The sequence below is a fragment of the Plecotus auritus genome, assembly GCF_963455305.1.
Source record: "Plecotus auritus genome assembly, chromosome: 6".
Classification (NCBI taxonomy): Eukaryota; Metazoa; Chordata; class Mammalia; order Chiroptera; family Vespertilionidae; genus Plecotus; species Plecotus auritus.
The window spans coordinates 24,067,360-24,087,388 of NC_137773.1; positions in this window are offsets into that span (position 1 = coordinate 24,067,360).

Genomic DNA, 20,029 nt, shown 5'->3' on the forward strand with positions numbered 1-20,029 from the left:
GAGTGGAAAGGAATAAGAGAGAAGCAACTATTGTGCTTGGCAACTATTAAGTGTTTTCATTCTAAGGTAGTGTGATGACATACACACATACACATACACTCACTTATAGGTAACCTTAAAGTCCTACATTAAATTATAGGTCAGATGTTAGACACTGAAAATTTCAAAGACACCAATGAACAACCTAAAAAAAATTGTTTTGAAATTTTTCGTAAACACTTTATGGGAGTAGTAATCTGGGAATATTTAGAAAACAGAATAATTGGGAAATTGTTTAAGAAAAGCTATGGAATTTCCACATAACACTTTTGTCTACTTGACATGATCTTTAATTATTTTGGCCTTGTTGAATGAGATAAGATAAAGAGCCGGGCTCAGAAATGTGACATATTCCATAGGCTTGGTTTTAGGTACTGCTGCTTTCCTCCTCCCCAATCCCACTCCCAATGCCTCCTCCTCCCTTTTGCATTCTCCCTTTCCTTCCCCTTTTTGATCAGAATATTTGGGGCCAGTCTAAGCATAGCCCCATGTCCCAAAATGGTAACAAATTCAAAACACTTAACAAATAATAAACGAAATGTAAGAGTAGGAGCCATGGCATTCCATCAGAATGGTGGTTTCTTCTCCTCCTGTCATTTTTGGTAGTTACTTCTCATCCTTTGTTCTAAACTCTCAAAATCACTGTTTGCCTAAATGTTATCTCTCTTCATCTTCCATGCTATCCTTTTCTACCTCCCCATTTTCCAAGAGCTTTTCTTCAACAGGTGTTTTTGATAGAATGATTCTAATCTATTTTTATTTCTGAATGGTTTCAATTATTTTTTATTTTTTTAGACACTCTTTCCTTTATAATAAAGCTTGGGAAAATGGAAGATGAAATAAGTACTGAATATGGGTGGGTATTGGGGAGAGAATATTACATCACAAGAATATATATTTTAAGACTGGTACTTTAAACAGAGTTTTTGTTAGGTTTCTGAGCCCATGTGAAAGATAAGTGTGTTTTTTTCTTTCTTTTTATAAAACATAAGGAAGCAGCTAAGAAATCTTCTGTGGGAATCATCCTTAAATAAGAAGCTGAGATCATAGGAGGTTACTGAGAAGTTACAGGCAATATTGACCACTATTAAAGTTGTGTATAATTCTAGTCTTTTGGCTACAGAGTAAGTAGATGAGAGCAGTTTGAATTTTGTTTTCTGTAGCACTCCGACAGGGAAATAGAAAAAGATTTAATAATCATAACATTTAAAGGTAAGTTTCAATGAATTGAATCATGAAAAAAAGAAACAAAAATGAAAAGAAGAGGGGGTGTGGGAGAAAGCAGTGAAAGTCAAGCCATTTTACAGACAGTAGAATGCAGTCTCAGCATACATGTAGTTAATTTCCAAAAATTAGCTATGCACACTTTCTTTTATGTAATTAAAGACAAAAAAAACACTGTGATATTATATTTTCCAAGTGCAGTTTATCATATAAACCCAATACATTTACTCACAAATATTATTCGGAGTCAAACACACACAATCATCTACATTTTTAAAAGGTAATTCTGATTTTATAACTTTTATGATATAAGAGATTTTTTTTGCCACAGTTGATTTTTAAGGGTGCTTTTTGATTCTATAATTTTTGCTGCTGGTTGTACAATATCATTTTGCCTATTGAGGTGCAGCTTTATTGCTTTTAGAAAGCTTAGGTCTGCGTCCAGGGGCATATATATACCTATTTATATGTTTTAACATTTTGTTCATTCATATAAATATCCTCCAATATTGTTAATATGTAGTATGATGTGTTATTTTGAAATATCAGTTCTCAAACACTGATGTCCTTATCTCTAAGCCCTTGAGCCCTGCCACTATTTAGCACAGGTCATGGGATAGAGAGGTGTGTTTTTAAAAAAAGAACAGGCACCACCTTAGTCAAGGAAGTCACTGTTCAGCATTAAATTATGAAGTGGCTTTTTAAATTTTGTTAACATTACTAGCCATACAATAGACTAAAATCAATAATTTTGCATTTATCTACAATGTGAAAATCAAGCTAAGCCATAATATATAGTTTGCTACACAAAACTTTTGAAAGTTAACTGATGCTATAATATAGTATTAAGAACATTTGTGTTTCATTTAAAGATTTTTCTCTTCCTAATTTTCTTTCTTTTTAAATTCATTTTTAAGGCTGAATTTTGTATATCTGCTTTTATATTAAACCTCCTCAAAAATCTTATGTCAAAGCTTAGCATTAATTTGAATAAGATCCCAGAAAAGATCATTATAGTATAGATTTAGAAATAATTATGAAAACACTAGAGGCCTGGTGCATGAAATTCGTGCACTGGGATGGGGGGTCCTTCAGCTTGGCCTGTGCCTCTCACAGTCCGGGAGCCCTGTGGGGATGTTCAACTGACTGATGTCCTAAGCCAGTGGTTGCACAGACTTAGCACTGCCACAGTGGTAGGAGAGGCTCACACCACCACTACTACACTTGCCAGCCGTGAGCCCAGCTTCTGGCTGAGCGGCACTCCCACTGTGGGAGCACACTGACCACCAGGGGGCAGTTCCTGCATTGAGCATCTGCCCCCTGGTGGTAAGTGTGCATCATAGTGACTAGTCGTTCCACTGTTTGGTCAATTTGCATATTAGCCTTTTATTATATAGGATGCCATTATCCTTAAGTGTCAAAAATTTAAAAAACGTCAGAGTAACTTTGTTTTCTTCTTTGATGAGGTCACTAAACTGGTAGGTCTGAGGTATACAGTAGATGTAATGTATTGAAACATCAGGGAGGCATTAAAATAAAGTTTCTCATTCTGTAATTGTGAAAGGATCAAAATGATGAGTAGATGACTGTAACTGGTTGAACAATTGAACAAAAGCTGCTGATGGATGAATTAACATGGCCAGGAGGAACAAAATACTGTCCCAGTCAGTACTTTTGTAAGTGACTTAGATGAAGATACAGAAAGCATGGTTTAAATATGAAGTCACATCTCTGTTATTCTCTCCTTTTGTGGTTCATTTTCTTCACTTACATTGAGAGTGTTTCATCTTGTTAATTTTTGCCAGTCATCATGCCTGATACGCAGAAATCTTTTTGACTCCTGACATGAATTCCCACCTTCAGGATTGCATCAAATTTGTCAATAAAGTATTTAAGAAAATATGGCTTGTTTTTATTCCTAAGATTATTTGTCTCTCTCTTAAAAGAACTTTTATAAGTCTATCTACAGAGGTTGGTACTGAATTGCTATATTTAGTTACTGATTGATTTTTTTATCTACATCTATAATAATAAAAGCATAATATGCTAATTAGACTGGACATCCTTCCGGATGAAGCTGGAGCTGTGAGGGAAGCCTGGGGTCCGGGGTGCCAGAGGGAAGCCGGTGCCGGCAGCCGGGGGAAGGAAGGCCTACTCTTACACGAATTTGTGCATCAGGCCTCTAGTGAGATTATAATGATTTTGAAAGTAAGACAGGGTTTTACCTTTTTTTTTCTTTTAAATTCTCCTACTGATTTTCCTGGGCTGAACCCATGGTAATAAACTATTTTTGAATGAAAAAATGCAAACTGTTTTTAAGTTTATTTACATTTTTTAACCTGTTAACTTTTTGGTCATATCTAAACTGCCTCCTAATTTTCGTTGTGACTCTCTGAATGTTGAGGTTCTTCAATGGTTTCAGTAAGTTTGTTTGGCTTTGCTTCCTTCGTGTTCTCATAGTGATTTGCATATGCCTTGACTATAGTCCCCATATCACTGTGTTATCTCTGAACTCACGGAGCTCACATGTTAGCAAGTCAGATATATACAATATGTCACATATAATGTAATACAATTCTAGAAAATTTATCTTTCCAAAGTTCTATGAGTACATAAATATTCAACTTGTGCTAGGTGGTGTCATCAGAGGTTTCATAAAAAAAAAAAAAAGATACAGTTGCACAGTGTGAGTTTTGAATGATAAATTAAAGTTCTGTGGCAAAACTGGTTGAAAGGGGAGGAAGGATGTTGAAGAGGAGCAGGAGGCCACACAGGTAGAGATAAAAGCAAGCTAAAAGCCATGAGAATAGACATTAATGTGTGAAAAATGTTGATTAGATGGACATCAAATGGCTCAGTGGGCTGGAGCATAGGATATCGGGTAAGGATGGCTTAAAAGGCGACCAAAAACAGGCCAGGACCAAATAGGTCCTGAAACATCATGCTGTTCACAGAGTGTACAGTGGCCCAAGGTGAAGTGAATCAGACAGCAATAAAAATTCTTGCTGGCACACTGACTTTCGCTGCCATCCTAAATTGAAACATATATTCACACCCTCCAAATGGGATGGGAAAGAAACTAGGGTGAAGTGTACTTTGGTAAGAAGGAAATAGTTTCAGTCCAACTAAATGTCTGGCGTTGCCTATTCCCTTTGAAGTTTAATTATAACCATCAACGGAAGCCTCTTAAATGCTTGCTAACATACTCTACAATATGAGGGGAAAGTTGGCCAAAGTATTTTAAAATCACAAGGAAGCAGTATTGCCCAGGTCAGGTGATTTACTAGTAGTCCCAACAAGTCATTATTACATTTGCCCTAGACTCTGGGGAAAGCCTCTGCAAGAATTTTTATTTCTACATACAACACCATTATTTCAGCTATACAAATCTCGCCCAAGTCTCTCCACTCTGGTCTGGACAAGCTTCCCCAGGGAGAAAATAATTGGGAGTGCCTCTCCATTGCCTAACAAAGCTTATCCAATGAAATGAAAGAGCTTTAGCTTGGGATTCAAGGCTCTTGTGTGATCAGGCATATCTTCTGTCTCAATTTCATCTCCCTGTTTCCTTTCCCAACATCGGAGATTCAAACCACTAGAATCCTGAGCAATCTGCATTTTTCTCTTTGTGCACCTTTGCCCATTAATATTTTCTGTGTCTCAAACCTGTTGTTGCTACCTCTGCCCATCAGAATCTGACTCATTTCCTGGCCAAGCGAAATAAAGCCTATTCTATAATGTTTTCCATCTTTGACAAAGAAGGAATCATTAATTTTTCTCTCACTTTTGACTTATAATAAAACAACATTTTACCATTCATGGCATATGTTGGTAAATGTGGTATATTATGAATGTACATCTACGGTATAGAAGTTTTTAATTATTACTTAAAATACAATATCATCTTTGAGGGTAGAGATTTTTTTGACACAGGCCAATATCCTTCATAACCACTAGAAAAAAATAAAGTAGAAGATAAATAACTATGTTGGTTGTTATTTTATAGCACTAATTTAAAGTTGATTTATAATGCAGCATTAATAAGTGGAGCCAGATTTGATGTCTGGAAGTTATGTTTGGCAATAACAAAAATCTAAACATGTGGCATTGACTTTGGGACTAGGTGGTTGGCAGAAGCTAGAAGCACCTTAAGGAAATGATTAGCAGAAGCCTGATGAGCCCCAGGGAGGCTGTTGGAGAGGGCTTAAATAAAAATGAGAAAAATGTTACGGGAAGCTGGCAAAAGGGAGACATATCTTACTTCATGATGAAAAGTCAAGCAAAACTGAGGTCTGGACTAACATAAAATATTGAGAAAAAAAAAAGTGATCTAATGACCTGATAGCTTTTACTAAGGAGACTTCCAGGTTAAATGTTGAACATATCAACTGACTTCATCATATGACATGGAAAAACAGAGCTGAACTAAAGAAGTAATTAGTCAGTTCTCAAGCAGAATTTAGAGGGGAGAAAAGGACCTAGGACTTCCTGGATTTGAAACCATAATTATTTCTCATCCCTAGTCTCTCCCAGAAAAGAAACTTGAGACAAAAATAAAAGCCTGGTTGCTGCCAGTGAACTATTTCAAGGTCAAGATATATCCAAGTATGGAACTATCAAACCCTTTTAAACCTCAGATTGTTTTCAGATGGTCCCCCATAGGCCTTTTGCAGTAATCAATGACCTTCCAAGGATCCTACAGACGTATCTCATAAACTCTCTGTGAAACAATGGAGCCTCTAAATGGCACTAATCATATAGGAACTGAAGGTTTAGCAGGGCTTCTCTTGAAAAGATTCAAAGTGTGCCTTTTGTCTAATCCTATATAATAAAGAGGTAATATGCAAATTGACCATCACTCCAACACACAAGATGGCCGCCCCCATGTGGACACAACATGGCCTCCACAAGATGGCTGGCAGGGGAGCACAGTTGTGGGCGATCAGGCCAGCAGGGGAGGGAAGTTGAGAGAGACCAGGCCTGCAAGGGAGGGCAGTTGGGGGTGCTCAGGCCTGCAAGGGAGGGCAGTTAGGGGGACCAGGCCTGCAGTGGAGAACAGTTAGGGGTGACCAGGCCTGCAAGGGAGGGCAGTTAGGGGCAATCGGGCTGGCAGGGGAGCAGTTAGGCATTGATCAGGCTGGCAGGGGAATGGTTAGGGGCAATCAGGCAGGCAGGCAGGCAAGCGGCTGGGAGCCAGCAGTCCTGGATTGTGAGAGGGGTCCCAGAATGGAGAGGGTGCAGGCTGGGCTGAGGGACACCCCCCCTTGCATGAATTTCATGCACCAGGCCTCTAGTAAAGTATAATGCAAAATGATGCATAAAGAGCCCAAAACATTTTTGAACAAATTAACCAAGCCTACACTGCAGAGGACAGATGGTAAAAAATGAAGAGGCTGTGTTTTGTGCAATTTGATAGAAAACATCCATGTGAAGGAAGACTACTCAGCTGTGAACACAGGCCATATTTTATGGTGGAGATGAAGGGAGGTGACTCATTGGGAATAACCAAGAGACCAGAGGACATACCCCAAAACAACAGAGAATTACTCCCAGGTAGCAGTTCAGGGCCTTTACCAAAGAACTGGCGACTTATGCGTGGTTATTAGAGAACAATATGTCATACAAAAGAAACATGACAAACACTGTCCGAAAGTGAATATAATTCAAGGAACCAAATTATATGTCTTCAGTACTTCACCCTAGTATAAAAACAGGTTAATTATAACACAGGATTTAAAAACCAGGTGATTTCAAAACAACTGAAATTCAAAGGAAAATGAAGATAATGGATATATTTAGTAGCTATTTTGATACCCTTATTCTACATTTTACACAGCATTTTATCGCACTGTTTGTGTTTTTCTTATTTGTCTGTAGGAGTTCTTTATATATTTCTCATATGAGCCACTTGTTGGATATATGTATTGGAAATACTTTATCCTAGTTGGTGGCTTACCTTTTACTCTACTAATGATGTATTTTGATGAGCTGAAGTTTTTAATTTTTATATTGCACAGTTTACCATATTTTTATAGTTAGTGCTTTTTTTTTGCCATTTTAAGCAATATTTGCATACTCTTAAGTTGATGACGATATATTTCCTTCCAAAATATCTTCGAATTGACTTTTTGAATATAAATTCAAATTGAAATTAAGATTAATTTACTGTGTGTATATGTAATAGACTCAGCAAAATTTAATAGAGAGAACATCCTTTCATAATATCTTTACAGTGCCTTTTGTTATAAATCAAATAACCATATGGTGTGGGTCTGTTTCTGGACTGTAAATTCCATTTCACTGGTCTATTTGCCTATCTTTGCAACAATATGTTTTCTTTGTTATTATTGTTTGAGTCTAAGTCTTGTTACTTGGTAGTGTAAGTCCTTCAGCTTTGTTATTTCTCAAGGTTATCTTATCTGTTCTTTATTCCCATTAGAAGTTCATACGAATTTGGAAATCATATTGCTATTTTCTAAAAAAAACACCTATTACTTATTTAAATAAGATTACACCGAATTGGGGAGAAACCAAATGGTGGCATAGGTAAACATCTAAACTGCTGCCTTGCACAACAATATCAAAACTACAACTAAAAGACAAAACAGACACCATCCAGAACCACAGGAAAGCTGGCTGAGTGGAATTTCTACAACTAGAAGAAAAGAGGAAAGCACATTGAGACTCAGAGGAGCTGCAAAAGGCTGAGGTATGGAGACTCGCACATGGAGAGGACAGGCGGCTGTGTGCACGGGCGGCTGAGTGTGTGGATGGCTTTCTAAAGTGGGAGGGAGAAGTAAGCTCCCAACTGCACTGAACTTCAGTCCCAGGCTTGACGCTGGGAAACCAGACTCATTCAGGGGGAATCTGGACTGTCAGGAAAAGAGAAAGCACACTGAGACTCGGGAGCTGCAGAAGACAGAGGTCTGGAGGCGCATGTGCGCAGAGAGGACTGACTGCTGAGTGCACGGGAGGCTGAGTGCGCAGCTGGCTTTCTAAAGCAGGAGGGAGACAGAAGCTCCCAACTGCGCTGAACTCCAGTTCCGGGCAAATTTCTGGGAAAACCGACTCATTCGGGGAGAAACTGGACTGTCTGGTAGCGGGCGAAACTTGAGGGCAGGTTTCTCTCAGAGGTGCTTGCAATGATTACCGAGGGACACTGAGACCCAGGGGCCTCATAGAGCAGGGCTGACGGGAAACCAAGGCTGTCTGCTCCACCCTGAAACTCCATCCCATCCAAGCTGAGCACAGAGGCTTTTGCAATTTTGCAAGTCTTGTCTCATAAGGGTGTCTCCAGCACAGAAGTTTTCCCAGTGTAGATACAGCTGATCCTCACAGTCAATTGGCCTGGAGGTCAATTCCTCCCAGTGATACCAACAACAATCAAGACTTAACTACAACAAGGCTGAGCACACAGTCCACAAAGGGGTGCACCAAGAGTGTCCACCTCAGGTAACAGGGGAGGCTGAGCCACTGTGCCCTAGAGGACACCTACCACACAAAGCTACTCTACCAACTCAGAGAAACAGCCAAAATGCGGGGACAAAGAAACAGATCACAAATGAAAGAAATGGAGGAAAGCAAATGACTGCATTTAGAGTTCAAAACCACGGTTATAAGGTTTTTCAAGAATTTCCTAGAAAAGGCTGATAAATTTAGCAAGACCCTCGAGGATATGAAAAAGGACCAACTAGAAATTAAACATACACTGACTGAAATAAAAAATATTATACAGAGACCCAAAAACAGACTAGAGGACCGCAAGAATCAAGTCAAAGAGTTGAAATACAGAGAAGCAAAAAACACTCAGCCAGAAAAGCAAGAAGAAAAAAGAATCCAAAAATTTGAAGATAGTGTAAGGAGCCTCTGGGACAACCTCAAGTGTACCAACATCTGAATTATGGGGGTGCCAGAAGAAGAGAGAGAGCAAGATACTGAAAACCTATTTGAAGAAATAATGATCGAAAACTTCCCCTACCTGGTGAAAGAAATAGACTTACAAGTCCAGGAAGCGCACAGAACCCCAAACAAAAGGAATCCAAAGAGGACCACACCAAGACACATCATAATTAAAATGCCAAGAGCAAAAGACAAAGAGAGAATATTAAAAGCAGCAAGAGAAAAACAGTTAGTTACCTACAAGGGAGCACCCATATGATTGTCAGCTGATTTCTCAACAGAAACTATGCAGGCCAGACGGGAGTGGCAAGAAATATTCAAAGTGATGAATAGCAAGAACCTACAACCAAGATTACTCTACCCAGCAAAGCTATCATTCAGAATTGAAGGGCAGATAAAGAGCTTCACAGATAAGAAAAAGCTAAAGGAGTTCATCACTGCCAAACCAGTAGTATATGAAATGCTGAAAGGTATTCTTTAAGAAGAGGAAGAAGAATAAAAAGGTAAAGATAAAAATTATGAACAACAAATACATGTCTATCAACAAGTGAATCTAAAAATCAAGTGAATAAAAAATCTGATGAACAGAATAAACTGCATAGAAAGGGAGTGGACTGACAATTCTTGGGGGGAAAGGGGTGTGGGAGTGTGGGAAGAGACTGGACAAAAAGCATACACCTATGGATGAGGACAGTGGTGGGGAGGTAAGGGCAGAGGGTGGGGTGGGAACCGGGTGGAGGGGAGCTATGGGTGAAAAAAAGAGGAACAATTGTAATAATCTGAACAATAAAGATTTATTAATTTTTTTAAAAAGATTACATTGAATCTATAAAACAATTTAGATTGATTGTAACTATAATATCAAATTTTAAAAATAATGCATAGGTACATATTTCTATGTTTTAGGATTTTTAAAAACCTTAATTAATATTTTGTAACATTCAGAGATTATACATGCCTTTAGTTAGAGTTGTTTTTCTTTATACATTTGCTAGTTTTGATATTCTTGGTAATACAATCTTTTAAATAAGTTTAATTTCAATTTATTTGTTGCACACATTCAGAATATAATTTCTTCTTAATTTGCATATTCTGTTAGCTCTCATTTCAAAAGTAGCATCTATGGCATGATCCTGTTTTTATGATATCATTTCTATTACATTCTTAATCTGGAAAGATTTTCACCTAAATTTAATGACAATAAATTTGGTTGTAATGTTTTGCTTAATTTTATTTTTCCGTAAGCTTTAATTCTTCTTAAAAAGTATATATTACTGCCTTAACCAGTTTGCCTCAGTGGATAGAGCGTCGGCCTGCAGATTGAAGGATCCCAGGTTCGATTCCAGTCAAGGGCATGTACCTTGGTTGTGGGCACATCCCCAGTAGAGGGTGTGCAGGAGGCAGCTGATGGATGTTTCTCTCTCATCGATGTTTCTAACTCTTTATCCCTCTCCCTTCCTCTCTGTAAAAAAATCAATAAAATATATTTTTTAAAGTATATATTACTTTTTCAAGGCAAAATAATATTAAAATGCAAATTAAACTTAAAACAACCAAGCTCTAGGTTTATCTGATTGTTTGCATGCTATTTCAATGAACCTCTTTGGCTGTGTACACAGAATTTTTGTTTGGAAAATATATGATAAACAGTTTACTCAGGCTATCTCTCTGAATTGATTAACTTTCCTTAGGTAAAAAGCATATAAAGAAAGAAAGAAAAGAGCTCCATAGAATTATACCAGTAATGTTTAGCCCATTAGTTAGAGGGAAACATTTCCCAACTTTCTCATCTAATGTGAGACCTGAATAAGAGCTCAACATAGGGTATATTAGGAGATTCCACCTTCCTGAGAAGAAAAAATATAACATCAGAAAGTGCTAAAATCTCTTTTTCTCTCAAAATCTTTCCCTTTTTGGTTTCAGAAATGGGGATTCATAAGTAGACAATGAAGAAGGGCCCTCTTGCTTTTACTCAAGATTTTGCCCCATTTGTCCAGTTACTCATCTGGATTTCCTTATTTAAACTTTTTTGGAGCTTGACTTCTCCTCAAAATCATGTAAAATATCATTGCCATTTTAAGTGATGAGAAATCCACAGCTCATAGAACATTAGCAACTTGCTCAAAATTACATTGTTGATATATGAGGAATAGGCCCTAGGTCTGGTCAAATTTATTGGTTTAAACAACTGTGCTTTACTGCCATCTTGTGGGCAAATAGGGTTTGTTACATGTCCTATAAGATTCACTGTGGCTGCAGTTGGGCTTTCCGAAGTGCCTGCAGCAGCTGAAAGAAAGTGTCTTACAAAGTCATACTAAGATGTTTCTGTTACAACTCATAAAGGATAGTGATCTTTTAAACAGTTCATATTTTAATGATACTATAATGGAAACAGGATAATGATTGGAAGGATAAATTATAGGCTGAGGCAACAGTTAAAAAGAATATAAAAATAACCTGTTAAAACATGGTGAAGATTTAGACTAAATACATGTTTATGGGTTTATTTATATTTAAGATAAAATGAGAGAGGGGGGAATTATTGAAATTTATTTTGAGTGAGACAGGACTCAGAGAAAATAGTGTCATTGACTTTCATTAAATCAAAATATGGAGGAACACATTTAGGATGAAAATATAGGACTTACGTTAGAGAATAAAAAATAAAGGGAACTAGACAAAAGAATTTCAAAATTCAAAACAGTTGCCAGAGAGGGAGGAGGAGCAGGAAAGAGAATGGGAAAGAGAGAGAGAACAGTCAGTGGCTGTCAGAGCAAGGGACACTGAGAGGGAAGCTCCTTTATGTTGGCTATGGCAGGATATGGGTAGAAATGATCAGCTTTTAGGGGCTGCACTGAAAGATGGAAGTCCTGCATTTAGGTAAATATTCTGACCGCCTTTCTTTCTTAGGAAGTATATAGTATCAAATGACAGAAAAAATATCAGTATGGAAGTCCTTTTTACTGTTGTGTATAGCAAATTTAAGTAAATACTTGAATTATTCATGTGAAAAATTTGTATTATAACAGAGCACAAGTCTTATCGTCTGGAATGCACAGAAAATGAGAAGATTGGCCTTGTAATTTAGCCTAGACTTTAGAAGGTATTAGAGGAAGACAGGACTACCATTGTCCCTTGGTTTCAGCAGGCTATTGGCTCCAGGACCCCCTGCTGACACCAAAATCCACAGATACTCAAGTCCCTTATAAGAAATGGCAGTATTTGCATAGAATCTACTAATATCAACCTCTGTATTTTAAATCATATCTAGATTACTTATAACACCGAACACAATGTAAATGCTATGTAAATAGCTGTTATACTGTATTGTTTAGGAAATCGTAAGAAAAAAAAAGACTGTACTTGTTCAGTACAGATGCAACCATCATAGGCCTAACTACATATTATACACATCAGCAACAATGTAGCATCTTCTCAAATATTTTTGATCCGTGGTTAGTGGAATCATGAGTAGTGTTTCAACCACTACTGGGAATACCTGGGGATACAGAAGGCCAACCTGTACAATGATGTGATAAGAATAAAGCTGACTTTTACTTTCAAATAATGTGGAGTATGAAAAACCAGATATACCTCAAACTGGAAAAGACAACAAAAAATCAGATAAAAATATATGAAAGCATGATCTAGATATCAGACAATAAAAGACAGGGATTCCTGAGAGATGGGAAATAATGTGGTGAGATCTATGATTGCCCTTGGTTTCTGCATTGTAAGAGATTTTAGAAATAGGAAAGGGCACTCAGATGGAGCAAGTGGATTCCCTGAATTGCAGACACAGAGCTGAGAGGAGAGAAATCAAATGCAGACACAGAGCTGAGAGGAGAGAAATCAAAGTGGCTATAATTTGCAGGACCACAGCCCTGGAGAGCTGGACAGAGAGCTCAGCAATTTACTGATTCATGCTTGTACATGAGGAAATTACCGGAAGCCAAGGAAGCAGCACCGGAGAGAACTGAGTAAGGTACTCAAAGGGTGTTGCCTCAGTAGTGAGGAATAATTAGCCCACTTAGTGAATGCTAATTCACTGGTCTGACTTAACATCTCTTCTTTTGTTATTGTTAATCCTCACCTGAGGACATTTATGTTTTCCATTGACTTTTAGAGTGGAAGCAGGGAAGGAAGGGAGGGAGGGAAAGAGAGAGAGTAAGAGACATAGATGTGAGAAAGACATTGACTGGTTGTCTCCCACAAGCACCCCAGCTGGGCCAGAATAGAAACTGAAACCCATATAGATGCCCTTGATCAGGAATTGAACCCAGGACTCCTTTGTGTGTGGGCCAAAGCTCTAACCACTGAGTACACCAGCCAGGGCTGACCTAACAACTCTTTTTTTTTAAATTTCTTTATTGATTAAGGTGTTACATATATGTCCTTATTCCCCCATTACCCTCCATCCCCCCACTCATGCCCTTACCCCCCTGTTGTCTGTGTCCATTGGTTAGGCTTATATGCATACATATAAGTCCTTTGGTTGATTTCTTCCCATTACCCCCACCCAACCCTACCTTCCCTCTGAGGTTTGATTGTCTGATCCATGTTTCTCTGTCTCTGGATCTGTTTTTGTTCATCAGTTTATGTTATTCATTATATTCCATAAATGAGTAAGATAATGTGATATTTATCTTTCTCTGACTGGCTTATTTCACTTAGCATAATGCTCTCCAGTTCCATCCATGCTGTTGCAAATGGTAAGAACTCCTTTTTTTTACCACAGCATAGTATTCCATTGTGTAGAAGTACCACAGGTTTTTAATCCACTCATCTACTGATGAGCACTTAGGCTGTTTCCAAATCTTAGCTATGGTGAATTGTGCTGCTATGTCTCAATAGCAAAGAAAATTTGATCATTTCCATGTAATTGGCTGTGTCTCAGAACAAAACTCAAGAATTTCATTTCTAGAAATATAAAAATATTCAGAACCAAACAAGATAAAATTCATACTTTCTGGTACCCTGAGATATAATTAATCTATAATGAGAAGAAAATCAAACAACCCAAACCAACCCAAAACTGACAGATAATTAGAATTAGCAGGTAAAAATAGTTATTATAACTATATTCCAATTATAATAATCTTTTTTAAAAGTTAGAAGTATGGAAGATATAAATCAAACTTGTAGAGATGATATTGAAATGTTTGAAATGAAAAAAATCTACTGAATGACATTAATGACAGATTAATTATTGCAGAAGAAAGGATTTGTGACCAGGAAGTTCAAGCAATCATGTTGGACAACAGTCTCCCCTGGAGTTGTTGGTATTCCTCCGTGGCCCAGGACTCAGAGCAAGGACACCCTTTTCCCCAGAGATGTTTGCTTTTAAAATTTAAAGGTGATAGATTAAAGGTGACTGTTTAATTTTTCCTGGAAACATGTGTCTACCATGTTATCAGCATGCTAGGAAAGGTCAAAGAGCTGACAGAACATATAAACATTCTGACAATAGTTTTATAGCATATTCAGAGGCAGAAGAAGCTCTTTCCCAAGCCAGCAGGGAGCAAGCTGCTGAAGGGAAGAGAGCATATTAGTATTAGCATATATTAGTCGTCTTTCCAGAGCAGAAAAATTCATACATGAGCACATGTATAACCTAAAGAAGAACATGTCCCTATGTTTCAGAGGTTAAAATCTGTCAAAAGAATTTAAGAAAAAGACCAATGATCAATGGAACATTCATGGTTACCATCTACAGGCCTCTTTCTATGGAGCAACATGAAGCCAGTGAAAGTGTTGGGCTCTGTTGATCTAAGCCAGACACGAGCAAATGGCTCTGTCTCAAGGATGAGTCTATAAGTGAGGTTGTTTAATAAGAAAGTTACAGAAAGTGGGCAAAAGGTATGACCAGAAAGTACATAGTGCTCCATACCTCCTATTAATTGTGGGCTGTTTTTTTAATGCCAAAAGGAATATAGAAGACATTTCTGTCATGTTTCTCAGAAGACATCTGGAACCTTTACATCAAGCATGTCAAACTCACGACCCATGGGCCGCATGTGACCCACAACAAATATTTTTGTGACCCAGCCAATATAATGGTATGTAAGAAACATTTTAATAAAAATTTTGTAACTTAATTTTTACAATATCCTGTTATACATATTTATTAATAATGAACTACTATGTTCGCTAATGACTGATTACTATAATTATGCTGCATTCATTTCCCTTACGCACCTTATGCGCAGGTGCAACATTTCTCTCCACTAATACTAGCAGTGACTATTTTAGCAGCCGATTGCCACGTCATTAGTCTTGGACTGACTTGTTTGGTGTGCACAACAGGAAATATTTTGCTTTCAGGGAACAATAAAAATAGATTTATTTGTGTTAGGCTTATTAATTTGCATAGTTATTCAGTGTCTGATAAGTTAATGTTCAAGAAAAAATATTAATTTTTATTAAAATATTCTATTATTTTATGTTAACAATTACTCATTTATTTCAGCCCTTGTATTCAGCATGTCTCTATCAAAATAAAGCTACGTTTCTATGAAAATTGAAGCTTTTGTTTTTTTTTGTGGCCCACATAAAATCTAACCTTGTTTATTTGGCCCATGTTAGCCATGCTGAGTTTGACATGCTTGCTTTACATAGATTTCCCCACTGCTCACTGTATTATAAAGCCGAGTAATCCCAATGTTTGTCTTGGATCCTTGGCTCAAATGTTTAATTTGGTCTACTTCTGAGACTTGAGACACATATATAAAAAAACCCAAGTGAAATCATACTTTCAGAAACGTTTATTAGGAAGAATGTGGAAGGCAAGGAGGGAAGAGAACTAAAGAAGGAAGCTTTAACTATCTGATACAAGCTCCATAGGGGCAGCCCTCTGTCACCAAGAACATATGCAAGGTGGAAAAAAGGACAGGTGAGTTGTAAGAGGAGGACAGCCATGATGGAGAAAAAGAAGATATATTCCTTCACATCCAAATCTGCTTAACTAGCATGCTCCATCACGTAGAAACCTAATTTGCCCAGAAGATTTCCTAAAGAAAGAGTAAGAATAAATATTTCATTAAATAGTAGAATGTCAGAGCTACAAATATACTTTAAAATTATCTTATCTATCACCCTTATTTTATATTTGAGAAAACTTAGAACCAGAGCAAAAGGGAGAATGGACTACAAACAAAACTAGGTTATTTGCTTTCCTACCCAGTTATCCTTTTACAATCCTAAAATGTCCTTAATGATACTACGACCTATGCAACAGTCTCTTTGAAAATGGGTTATTGAATCAGTCCTGCATGTTAATCCTCATCTTCTCGGTCAATACTCTCACACTTTGGCTGAATTACTTAATAGTGGGGACGATGTGGGGTTTACACACTCCTGTCCTTGCTCTATGCACAAAACTACAAAGTAATTGTTGGGCAGAGGACCCCAGTCTGATGCCATAGGGATAATTTTTCTTTCTGTGAAATGTACTAGCTTCTACAGAGATCAAACCTGAAGCCATGGTTTTGTGAGACCTCTGCATCTAATAACTGAAAATATATGTCACAGAAATCCAAAAACAAAAAACAAACAAACAAAAACACACAACACACCCAAAACAAAACAAACGAACAAAAGCCACAACAAACTAAACACTCACTCTTAGCTAAAGGACCCAAGCTTTGTTGTCACCTCATTCTAGCTCAGAGTTTCAAACACATTCAGACATAGAAGTTGAAGATATCTGACATTAGGCAAAACCACAATTTGTCTTAAAATCAAAGAATTTCAGGACTCTAGAAGGTATTTGAAGCTTCAAGTGAAAATCCATCAGTTGGCTTAGGGGAATGGGAGGCTCAGAGAGAAGAAAGGACCTGCGGAGCACCACTGTGCACCATGAGTCTGCTTTGTGCTCCAGTGAACTTTATATGACCACAAGCTCTTCTCAGTGGGGACTGATCATTATCTGTGCAAACTGGAACAAATTCCTGGCATAGAGGCTGATGGTATTTGGTAGAAGAGGTAGATAGTAATTGCTGTGGGCTAAGCTTTTTCATTGTTCTCCCACTTTCCCCCAAATAGTACTCACAAGCTCTCAATACACAAGATGCAGGGGTTTTCATAGGTTACCAAATTGGTGCCACAGATCGGATGATGTATACCAAGGCAGGGTTTCAATGTTCCTTTGAACCAGCTCAAGTCTACTTTCTTAAATGGACATTTCACCTGCAATTGAATTGAAAAGAATGATACAATTAGAATCACACTCATAGACAGGTAGCTCACCTCTGGACTTTATTAGGGAAATGTAAACATAGTCAAGATCATGTCCCAGTCTCCCCAAAGCTCTCACAGCTCTCGCCTCCATGAAACAATGAAACCAGAACCTACATATATCCTATCTGATAGCAGTATGATACCTCCTGACAGCAATAGAGAACAGAGGCCTGCTATGCTAGAGTTGGAAAAGGAAGAATGAATAAATATAATTTATTTGGGAAATTCAGCTTCTCTCTGTCTTCTTTATTCCAAGACTATTAGATCTGGGAGTATTCTTAGAGATTTTTTTAGGCCAACTCAGCTATGAAAACTGAATCCCCATAATTGGAAAAAAAATGCTTTGCTGAAATCCATATGCCTTGATTTAAAATATTTATCACATTTTTTATCTACTCTCAAAATCCCCAAGCCAACGCCTATCTTAAAGTTGTGAAATGTGGAATCATTTAGAATAACTCCCTGGTTTTGTAGGGAAAATGGAAAACAAGGGAAGGAACATGTCATCAGGGATTAGAACCCATGTCTACTTGTAAGGCTGCTGTCAGTGATATCTTGAAGCAGTGACTCTAGGGTGATGGCTTGAGGATGGTGGTCTCAGGGGCTCTAAGAGTGCCATACAATAGATAAAATACCTCTGATACAAGGTGGAAGAGAGTTTTGGCTTATTATTTAGAGATAGAAAAATCATATTTGAGCTTACAAACTCTCCCTCCTTCTTTCCTTATCTATCCAACACCACCACCATGGCCTCCATCACCTACCTCCTGTGTCTGTCACTCAGCTAATCCTTCCACTTTCTCTATTACCCATGTCCTCTAGTTTCCATAATTTAAATATCAATTGAATAATTTTATTCTGCTAATTAAGAAAACTTTCATTACACATCATTTCACATTAAAAATTTTTTACTTAGTATGGGATAGAAGACCCCCTGTGATCTGGACCCTCCCAACTCTTCCCACCTTCCTTTACACCACCTGGCTCTTTGCCTTTTGAGTGCCTCCCACCCCCACCGCTCCATGTTCCCTCCATCTCAGGGTCTTCTGGTTTGTCATGACCACCCCCAATAAACATATGTTTCCCTGAACCTAAACTCATTCTGCCTTTAGAACTCAGGTTACAACCTACTGTCTCAGAGATATTTTTCAAAATACAATCCCAACCCTTCATTCTTTCTTTTTAATCTCTAATCAGTGTGTTATAAAGCATTTGAGACATAAAATAGTTTAATCAGAATAAATATAAAGTAATCAAATAAAAATCAAGAATAGCTAGTATCATTATCAATAAATACTTCTTTTTCTTTTTCTTTTGAGTGAGAGTTGTTCATCAGGGGAGGGTCCCATCTACTGCTGTAAGTGTAGCATCCCCTGCACACCCTTCCCTCTAGATGACCCAGTCATCCAGGTGTTCAATCAGTACAAGCAGGAAAAGTCTTCCTCACCACTCTCCACCCAGGTGGCTCCTTTTTACCCTTTAGATCTCATTTGAGATGTCCCCACCCCAGAGAGGCCAATATGGGTCACATTGTTTATAGCAGCATCTCTACTCTTAATAGATATTCTCTATCATACCCTCTTACTTATTTTATGTATGGAATTTACTACAAATAATAGTTGTCCCTTTCCTTTTTATCTGGCTACTTGTTAGCTTCATGAGAGAAGGGAATATGTCTGTTTTCCTCACTACTGTATCCTAAGGCATAACATGGAAGATAAGTAAATATTCCTTAAAGAAATAAGTAAGAATGAGTAAGTTGGTGGGCAAGGGAGAACTCCTCCTGTAGGCAGCTCTGGAGAGTAAAACGCTAGGACTGAACTCTGAGATCAGATAAATCCTAGACAGGCTCAGCAATCTTTTGCTGGAGCTACAGCCTCTATCAGGTTCTACACTCTGAACTATAGGTCCCTTGAAGGCCAAGCTCCCCTCAAAAGGCCTTTCTTACCAGTCAACTCATAACTGATTTTTTAAAAGAAGTACAACTTAAAACTTACAAATGAAACAAAAACTCCTAAAGTAAAGGATTTACAATGATGCAAATCTACATTTAAAAAAAGTAATATCTCATCACCCATTTCCATCATTTATCAAACCTGTAGTGGCTTCACAATATATTTAATCCTCAGAGGGGTAGGTTAAATGAAAAAGGTATCCCCTTCATTTTTCCTTATCCAAGTTGCAAACACAATTTGATGCTTTGCTCATATTCTTGCACATTTTCCTCAGTCCACATCTTTGATGTTCCCTATTCACAACTTGCATAGGCATTCTCTGCATGTCTCAGAGCATTTGGGAGCATTCCCTCTCCAAACTGTGAGCTCCTTGAGAGCAAAAACTGTGTTATGCCCAAGTCCGAGGGTGCTTAAGACCCTACCCTTCTCTTGGCAATCATGGGTGCTCATAAACACTTCCCAGGTACCATGAAGGTTCTCTGGGGTACATATGACCAAATCTCAGCTTGGTTCCCAGTTTGAATCACTCTACTCTGGGCTCCTATACCTGCAGTGTACCTGTCATATTCACATGATTGGTCTTCTAAGAATGCAACAGATGACCTTGCTGCAGTAAGGCTCTAAAATCACAATTCCAAAGAAAACTTGATTAGAACCTCAGTCCTGGCAAGACTAGT